Source organism: Pseudopipra pipra, chromosome 8 (assembly GCF_036250125.1).
Source record: "Pseudopipra pipra isolate bDixPip1 chromosome 8, bDixPip1.hap1, whole genome shotgun sequence".
NCBI classification, from domain to species: Eukaryota; Metazoa; Chordata; class Aves; order Passeriformes; family Pipridae; genus Pseudopipra; species Pseudopipra pipra.
The window spans coordinates 17,709,821-17,719,726 of record NC_087556.1 but is presented as its reverse complement, the minus strand read 5'-3'; the positions used below and the strand labels follow the sequence as shown (position 1 = coordinate 17,719,726).

The 9,906-nt window shown below is 49.7% G+C and overlaps 1 long non-coding RNA gene across 2 annotated transcripts; it reads right to left on the bottom strand.

Annotated features, from left to right (window-relative positions):
- Positions 1 to 1,742: 1,742 nt before the first annotated feature.
- Positions 1,743 to 8,669, bottom strand: LOC135417976 (uncharacterized). 2 transcript variants are annotated; one of them, XR_010432288.1, is made up of 2 exons: positions 7,586 to 8,669; positions 1,743 to 6,081 (listed from the first exon to the last, which is right to left on the bottom strand). It is a non-coding gene; the product is annotated as an uncharacterized LOC135417976 (long non-coding RNA). The 2 variants fall into 2 exon arrangements; XR_010432289.1 differs by lacking the exon at positions 7,586 to 8,669 and adding an exon at positions 6,192 to 7,577.
- Positions 8,670 to 9,906: the final 1,237 nt, after the last annotated feature.

Here is a 9,906-nt window from a genome sequence, read left to right as displayed (position 1 = left end):
GTCCTAAAAATTCCAGGATTGTCACTTAAGACATGACTTTAAAAGTGACTGAAGATCCATGGGGAAAGAAATGGAGCGTGTGACCACTCCATCCAGTCAAAGCTGACCAAGACAGTTGGAATCATTCACAGAAATTATTTAGAAAATAATTTCAAACAACAGATGGGGAGGAATTATCACCTGATGGCAGACAACCCGTGAGCAGAGACCAAGTTCTTGAGCAAAGCAGTTCTCTGCAGATGGCTGGTTCAATAGGAAAGAATAAAAAAACGAACCTGACCATTAACAAAAAGTGAAGCGAACGAGTAAGTTTCACTGGTGCTACTGAAGGGAGTACAAAAACCAAGAAACAAACAGCTGTAGGTGGGAAAAGGTGAGTCTGATTTCTAATCTTGTGTGTTGTAATTATGGTGTTAAATGTGCAAGCGCAAAGTGAATGGATGAGATGGCATAACTGGAAAGAATTTGTGGAAGAGAGCTGAGCAGAAACAGGCTCTGTCAAAGCCAAAAAGGATACATGCCAATGTTGTTTCTCTTGGCATAGGTCAAAAAGCAGACTGTGTGACAAGAGAGAAATTGGAGAAGACTGAGATAATGCCCAATTAGATCATGCAGTTCACCTCCCTGGGGCCTGTGACAGACTGGTAAGGAATTATTTTTTCTGCTGCGGAGGGAAAAAAGAAGATGTCAGAAATTTGAATGTTTTTTTCTTCCCTTCTCCCCAAAACTTAAATCAAAACCTCACTGAAAAATGTCATTTCAAGCTTAATATGTTCACTCCCCTCTTGCTGTCTTATAAGAAAAAAATTTAGATACGTACTGTGAAAATGCTCAGTAAGTCCAAGCTTTAATTTCCTGCTACAACAAAATTTTGAGAAGACCTAATAATGACATTTGTTATTGCTGAAATCCTTCTCAGTCACCTGTAATCATGAGCCCCATTGCATCAGAGCATCCCAGGTATGTTAGAGATGTTCCTGACAGTGCATAGCCAGAGCAGAGCCTGATTCACCTGTGCCTGGGTTAGCCCAAGATGGGATGAGCCATTTGCCACACAAAAATTAGTTGCTTTGTTCCTGTGGCTCCTTTTCATACATGTTATGACAGCTCCAGAGGGAGGTTGACCACCTCCATAGTAGTTTTCACATGAACTGTGAGCCTGCCTCAATTTTGAGAAGATTTTGGGGAATTATTAACATTCTCCTGAGCCCAGAAATCATGACACTTAGGTTACCTCTAACTGAGACCCCTGACTGGCTGTCCTAAATTTGGCAAGAGACTTCTATATGTTGGCAGTTGGAGAGATGGGAGCACTATCTGAGCACATGCTGAATTTAATCTGTGGTGAGGCTGTACTGGGAACTGGTATCAGGACCAAGAATAAAACTGTGATTCCCTAGGCCCTGTATTGTACCACAATATCTGCTCAGGCTCTTTTGGCACTCCTGTAGCCTTTTTCCTCATTACAATCTTCTATAGCTTTAAATAGTGAATATTCCCAGTGAGTTTCGCTGCCAGGAATTTTCTCACTTGATATTATTCTGCTTCATTTTTATCTCCTTATCTTTGCAGAGAAGTCCCTGCTCTTATCCTACCATCCTACCTAACTCTGGTTTTGTTATTATCTTCCATCTAAACATACCATGTTTATCTCCACCTGTAGCAAAGCTTTTAACACTCCTGGGACTGAAGTTCTGCACTGTGATGTGCTGGTGGGGATATAAATCCAGCTTACCAGACAGTAACAATCAGAATTATAATTTATTTTGGAAAACGTGACTATGAAGTATTTTATTAGCATTACCATACTTCCTTATTGCCATGTGTAATAGGCTGAGTTAAAGACACCTGCTTCAGAGAGTGACTGGCTTGTATGTAAGTGGATCTTCCCTCAGAAGAGGAGTGGTCCTTCTCTTCATTACACTCCATCAATGGGCTAATGAGTACTGGTACCAGTAGCAGTATCTACAGTCAGACTGGTGGATTTGAACCTGAGCTGGTCAGACTTCAGATAGCACGTGCAGCCGGAGGGAAAACACTGGGGTTTGTGACTGCATCATCCAACAAAAGGAAGCAGAAGAGAGAGCAGCAAAATCACGGCATCGTTACACGTTTGTTAGGAGGTGGTTGCAGCTGACTGATCTCTGGCTCATCCATCCAGCTAAGTATTGAGAAGAACTCCCAGGTGTGGGAACAGCCACCCTCTGGATGGAGATCTCAGTCCCTCCTGCATGTGTGGTACCAGAGGGGTGGATGGCAGAGGGGGCTGCTCTGACATTTCCTCTCCTCCCTCTCTGAGGAGGAACCTTGTCCTCATGAGGCTGCCAATAGCCAGCTCAGCCCTGTGTGACCAACTACAACTGCTGCTCCTGTGTCCTTTCCCCCCAGGTGCTGCGTTCATTAGCTGTGAGGCCTTAGTTTTATGGGAACCCTCCCACCCAGCTTCCTCCTGGCTTAATGACAGGCCCATTAAAGAGAAGCCAATAAAGCCACAGTGGAAGAACAGCGCAAGGGACGGTTTCCTGCCCATCTTCTTCATGCGTGAGCCAGGTCTGAGGGCAGGAGGAGACAAAGATACTCCTAAGTTACGTAGAGGTGACCCCTGAGAGCGGGCAGAGGCCACAGCTTGCAGGCCAGCTTTCACACTCCACTTTGGGGCTCTCTTGCGTAAACTTTTCCCAGTGTGGGGTTGAGGGTTTTTTTGTGGTGGTTTTTTTTTTTCATCTCTGAGGAGGGAGGAACAAGGTCTTTTAATGAGGGGAGGATTAACAGGCCATAAGACTCTGCCCTGAAAGAGCCAGTCTGTCTGTGGGGCCGCTCAGCAGGACACAGGGTAATTGGATTGGATCCCAAAGAGCACCTTGAATCAGTTCTGAGGAGGCCGCAGCGGGTTGCTCTGAAGGGGGCTGGGGGCCAGGGAGGAGGGGAGCGTGTGTCTCTTTAGAGAAGCCAGAGCCAAGATGGGGGATCAGCCAGCTCATTAAGGGATTAGAGTGTTTGTTCTTCTCAAGACTTTTGTTGCTAAAACACTTTGCACAGCATTTTCTGGAGCCTGGGGAGCTTAAAGAGCTTGTCAGAGCCCTGCTCCTGTCCCCACACAAGAGCAGAGACACTCTTTCCTCTGGCCTTCCTGCCAGTGCCTACGGCAGCTATTGCTAGTGACAGCTCCACTCTCCCAGCCCTTCCCATCTCTGGTCAGAGCGCTTCTGTCTCCTGTGGGTTTTGAGGTAAATGGGAAGGATAATAAAGAGTATGAAGCAAAAGAAGCACATCAGGAGGGAGTCCTTTGACAGTGAGGGACACTAACTTGAGCTTTTTCCTTAGTATTTGTTACATGGACAATGAAGGACTTGCACGTTCTGTGGTGCTCTTTGCAACCTTTTACCTCCCCATGGGCTGTGTTCTTGGTCTCCAGCACTTGAGGTAGCAAGTTTGGGAGAAACTACTTTAATTTGTGTATCTGGCCTTCATATGAATTCTGTGGCTAGAAATTATTGCAAAGACTAATGTACCTAACAGCATCACCTGAAATGGGCTGGCTGTTGAGATGCAATGCCATAAGAGGCTGGACAGGGAAGGAATGGTACAGTGAGACCTTGCCTGAGAGCACAGCTGGCCAGGAAGCTTGGTTCTCTTCTGGACCAGGGACAGAAACTAAAAGCTCTAAAGTCCAAATCAAGATGCACTCAGGTAGCAGTGTGGGCTGTTAGGAGAAGATGTCAAAGCGATATGTGGATAAAGCTCAGTTGTCATCAGTTCATCCATTCTCATGGCCCACACAGAGACTTCTCATCCAACTATCCTTCACCTAAGCTATCCTGAGGCATGTGGCTCTGGGCATGAATAAATCCTGTCCTGGCTGGCCAGAGGTGAAAATCCCAATTCACTGGCAGGACAAATGCCAGGGTCGGTGTTGGAGGGACTATGCATTTCTGGGGATTCTTCAGAGTTTTAGCTTTGGGGTGAATTTGGCCTCCACCTTCAGAGAAATCTGGGGGGTGGGCAAGTGGGGTTAAATCTGTTGTGTGGAACAGCAAATGGAAGGGAGTTCAACAGGACCTCTTCAGCTCCCAGTCTAAGTTGCAATCCCATCTTCTGTCTCTGCTAAGCATGAATTTCAGCTGGGGAAGGAGGGAGGGGGAAGAAGGAGACAGACAGGCAGGCAGGGGAGGGGTGTGGGGGGAAGAGAGTTACAGGGAAAATAAATGAGACTCCCCTATAATTAATTGTTTGAAGGGAGTGCCCCACTCAGCTGTGAATTTTGAAATGATTATTGGATTTGCAGGCAGACGGGGAACAGAACGGGTCGGGTGCGCGATTAATATCTTATTGATAGCGGATTAAGAGAGCGAGATCAAATCTTTAACTGAGTGGAGATGCAGTTTATCAATTTGTCACAAAAAATGTAGCAATCAGAAGCAGAGAACATCAGGGTGGCTTATGGATCGATTCATGTCAGTGCCTCACAGTGCAGCTCCACAAGGAAACCAGCTTCCCCCCAGGTGCCCAAGAGCTGGAGGAGATCAGCTTGGTGCTGGCCATGCCTAGAAGGGTGGGCCCAAAGACAGGCAGGCCTCCAGGTGCAGGGGCACCACCAGGAGAGCTGCAGGCAGGTAATGTCTTGCTCCATGGATGCTGTGCAGCAGTAGGAGGTATGAGGTGCAAGAAAAGCAGTGGTGACTGGGGAGCACTAGCTTCCTGAAAGTGGGACAGTGGGATATCTGAAGGCTCAACCCTTAGTGTGACAGTAGATGGGCTTGCAACCAGCCAGAGCTCACCAAGCTTCAGGGTAATGTGTGGAACCTGCTAAATAAACTTTTCAAACTGCTTCAGATGCAGCTGAATGGTACTAATATTAATATTAGCTCATGTGCTATGGGGCCATATGATGCAAAGTGGTGGGTGCTGCCTGGCTTACTGGCTGTGGGCCTCCCACTCCTGTTGGAGACCTTATGCATTTCTAACATTGAGATGTTAGTACTTCTAAATTCTGTTCACAGCTCTGCTGTCTCAATTCTACTGATGAGTGCTTTCCTCTAAGCAGCCTGGCATTGATATGTGTTCTGTGTTTTAGTAGTCCAGTTTGTTGACCAACTCCTCGGCCTTGATCTGCCAATATTCATGGTTTATGCATGGAAGGTATCTGCAGCTATTGAAAGCATCTCCATAGCTGGGCAAAAAGGTAGGAACTCTGCCAAAAATACCTAGCTTAGGAAAGTCCTTTCTGCATCTTGAGGTAGTTCTGTGATATGAAACACCTTCTTCCAGCTCTAAAGAGTATACTGGTTACTTGGAGTCTTCTCAAAAAGCCTGATCTCTTAGTTGAAAATCTAGGATTCTCAATCAGAAAATAAAAATCACTTCTAGTCCACATGGCCTTAAGCTTTTCAAAAATAACCCCTAAAGGCTAAAAGCAGAAGGCAAAGGAAGAAGAGCTCAGAGTTAGATGGGTGGTGCTATTTGTTTTTTATTAATCAAACTTTTGATTTGCAGTCCTCCCTTTTAGATTTTTGTTGTGAATGTTTGCTTTTAGCAAACAGGGAAAACAAACCCAAGGCAAATGTTTAATGAGTACCTCTTTCAGAGCAGGCACTGTAAGCAGCTGTGATGTCTCTGCAGCAGAGCCTGGCACCAGACTTCAGTCACCAGTTGGACTCCAGCATTTTTTATTTTTTATTGCTAACGTAAAACTTCCTGCTATTCCAACAGATGGGGGATGGCCTGTAGAAGCCAGCAGCCTCCTTGGTGGGCTGTGGAGTCGACAGGAGTCTCTGATAGCAATTTCCCTTCTCTTAAGGCCTTGCTAGAGCTGTTTCAGTCCCTTGGGCCTTTGCAAAAGATGCTGTGCACCTGGGTGAAGCATGCGATTATGGAATGGCTGTACTTAGAGGCAGCCTCTCACGCCGGCACTGCTGGCTTTGAAGGCAATTACATTCTCACCAGGGTTGGTGGGTTTTCACGTGAGGCCTCCTGGCTCTTTGCAGTTGTTCTCAGGGTCCTGGGGTGCGATACAGGCCTCTGGGGCTCAGAGGAAGTACAGGTGAGAAAGCAGCCCCAGCTGGAAGCCCTTGCCCTTGGAAGCTGAATAGAGAAGATGCAGGGGGAGGAAAATCAAAGATGAGTTGGTTAATCCATGGGCTTGTTTTACTGCCTGCTGTTTACTCCCCTATATTATGCGGCTTTTTCCTTACCAGCACCAGAGCCTGTGAGGGGCTTTGATTTCTGCCAGGTTTTTGGAGTGCGTGGAGAGCCAGGGAGGGGCACCACACTGCTGTGAGGGCTGTGAGCACCACAAGGGAGGGTCTGGGAGCTGATGAATCCTTGATCTTGCTAACACATCCAGCTAAATCAAGTTGTGCGGTTTGTTCTGTGTTGGCATCAGGACAAAAGCCTGTATGTCAGCCTGGTTTAACTGGTATGTGTTGGCTGAGTGAGACCAGTGCATGCTCACTGCAAGGATGTAAGGTCTTGGGGTCTGCTAGGGTGCATATTCCAAAGTGAAGGGAAAGAGAAAGCATTACAGAGAGGTGTAGCTGTGCACTGAGATGCCCTCTTTCCAGGATGGTTCATGATGGAGACCACGAGGTGGAGAAAGCTGTTGGCCATCAACTTTGTGTTTGCGTGGGGAGTCAAGTGGGAAGGGCTGGGGAGGAATTCATGACCCAAGCCACATGCCTTGGTCTTCATGTGTGACCTTCCCTGCCTCTTTCACCAATCCCACCACTGTTCCTGAGGTCTCATATAGCTCCCTTTACCTCTCTGTCCTTTTGCTAGGCAAGCGAAGCCTGGTGCATCTCAGCTGTCTTGCTCTTTAGATGGAGAAGACCATATGGCCCTGGTGCAGCCACTTTAACCTGGGGATTCCTATACGACTCGAAGGAAATGGTGGTCTTCTTCTCTCTTTTTATAGAACCTGCTTTTGTACATGTAATAGAGTGGCCTCCGCTAAGGCTTAAATCTGATGTTGTTCAAGTCCAGGGGAAAGAGGGCTGAGCTAGGGTGGACTTTTCCCTTTGCCAGCAGTACCTTCCTAAAGCATGGCTGCTGTATTAGGACTCCTGTTGCCATGAGCTTCCCTGTGCTGAGTATCCCCAAGTGGGAGCATGTGGGGCATCACAGCCATGGATGCCTCACAGTGGAACCTTGGGAAGTCTGTAGACAGCAAAGTCTGTGGCACAGTTAAAAAAAAAGAATTTGTAGCAAGAAAGGGTCTGAAGAGGAGACAGTGCTGAAGGTGGGCTGAATGTGTGGGAAGGCAAAGACAACAGATAGGGAGGGGGTGATTGAGATGACACTTCGTCTGCTCTTTCTGTCCACTATTGTATAAACATGTTGAAAGCGATAGAGAGCCTTTGTTTTCGAAAGAGTCCTGAATTAATTGTGATGTACACACTGCCCTTCAACAAGCTCTGGGCCTCTTGTTCACTTCTCCCCTCAGCCTTTCATAGCATCGCCTTGACAGCCCACTCCACCTCCAGGGCCGGCACCTTCCCCGAGCCCCGCCGCTGCAGGGGTACCCTCACAGAGGGGGTGCCACGGCGCTGGCACCCCTACCCAGCCCAGGCTTTGCTCCGCCACGTCGTACCCGAGGCCTTGGGGCGGACCGGGGCGCTGTGCCGCTCCCCGACGGCCCTCGTGGCTGTCATATGAGCGGTGTGGCCTTTCCTAGCACCGGGATCGGGGGGCTAATTAGCGCATTCAGGGGCGCTGCTGGAGTGGAAAGGCGCTCGTCTGTCGGCGGGGGCCGGCAGGTGACCTGGGGCGCTGGCGCTCCCCGCTCTCCTCCTCCCGGGCCACTGGCCGGGTCTCCCCTCGCCGTGCGGGGCCGCAGCGGCCGGGTCAGGTGCGCTCCGGCCGGGGCGCTGCGCTGCCGGGCGAGGGGCCCTCTGCTGCTCTCCTTTCAGTGCCGGCCGGTTCTGCTCCACAGACCGTCCCTTTGTCAGCCCTCTGAATGGAGCCCTGCCTGCCCGCGGCCCCGCTTCTAATTAGGGCTTCCGCTGCCCCGCCGCCGCTGCCCGGCCCCGGCTGCCGCTCCCCCCGCCGCTTCCAAACCGCGGGCACCACTCAGCGCTCGCTGTCCCTCGCCCTGGCCACCGGGAGGAAGGCGAGGGGAAGCCAGCCGGAGTGCCGGCGGCCCGGCACGTCCGGATCCCCGCTCCATGGGCCGTCCCACCGCTGCCGCCCGGGGCAAGGCGGGCACAGCCCCACCGGCCCCGGGCAGCGCCCGCGAGCCTCGGCCGCCTCGGTCGGGGCTCCTCCAGGGAACCCCTGAGGCACCTCTCCTGGGTGCCCCGGGCTCTGGGCAGGTTAGATTTGGAGTTAGCCCGTGAAAGGTGGCCGAGATGTGGTTTTCTATTTTTGTAAAAACTGAATCATACCTCTCGTGGCAGGAAGTTCTTGGAAAGTCCTTGCTGGAAAACATGGTTTCACATTTGTGAGGCAAATGCAAGGAAGCCCTGTGTTGTTATGTTTCTGTCTTTGCTTTGGACTGCATGGTGGCACTTGATGGCAATTCAGGAGATGATGGGCAGCCAGGAGTTTCACAGTTAACAGCCTCCAGACTTTTCTAGACCTCAGGCGTGTTTGTACCCAAGGCAAAGATTTGCATCTTTTTCTACACAAAACATATTTTTATGTCCCACAAAGATACATCTTCAAGATACTTGAATGTTTATAACTAGTCTCTTATGGGCAACAGTGATTCTATGTTTATGCAGATAAACTCAGGGAAGGAAAACAGCTCCAGGAAGGATTTACAGATCTTTCCTGACTGGATCACATTTTGTTGGCTCTTTTTTGGGATACTTGATCCAGAAGCCTCCCCTTGGCTTTTGCTTGTCACTTTTGACATTCAGGCTCTTACTTCCTTCAGAGATGACCTTTCATTTGGATGAAATGCAGTTGTCCCCTCAGAAGCAGCAGCTCGTGCCTCAGGAACAGGGAGCCCTGTTGCACCTTGTCCCTGTGCTGTCCCTGTGCAAGGGGCCACTGAGCGTCAGGGCTCTGGAGTGTGATGCCCTGCACAGACCCTGTGGTCTGCGTACCCTGGCATGGGTGGGCAAAAGGGAACTTGGATATGATGGAGTTCTCACACCAGCTGCTGCCCCATCTGCTGCTGGATGGGTTTCTGGGTGACTTAGAAGAGTCTGCAGGGAAGAAACCTCTCAAGAGTGAGAAGGGATTAGGGCATGGAGAGAAGTTCCTCTTTGTGTCGCAATTCTCCCTCTCCTTTCATCTATCAGCAGCACTTGGTAGGTGGAAGTCACAACTCAGCCATCCAGCATGAGTGCTGGGTCTGTGGCTCCGGCTGCAGGAGCCCCCTAACCATCTCCCCCCCAGCACACGGCAGCCCAAGACCACCACAGTGCCAGCAGCACTTGGTCAGAAAAGCATGGCTGCTTCCCAGGCTGCTAATACCTGGGCAGCCGAGCCCTGCTGTGGCCTGCCCGGCGCCAGCTGGGTTTGCGCCATGGCGCTGGGACCCGGCAGCCGTGAGCTGAGCAGATGCTGAGGTGTGGGCCAGGATGGGTGGTACAGTTTGGATGTTTCTACCTCATCTGATACAATCAGCATTGCTGTGCACATGTGAGGAAAGTTGTTCGATAGGAATGACCCATGATGCTGGGTTAATTCTGTTTACAAAAGAATAAATATTATAGCGGTGTCTTATAAAAGAGAATCAATAGCTTCCCTTTGCTGGGTGATCCCTTCATGTCTTCGAAAATCGATTCCCCCCCCATTCCCCTCCTCCTCGCTGCACAGCTATCTGTTTTTCGGGGTGACGGGGGGGTCAGGCGATTATTGAAGTATATGTGAATTTACAATATTAACGACTCACGACGGTGTGTCCGCAGGTTCACGGTGAATTAATTATCTGTTTAAGAAGCCATGAAGAAATCAATCAAT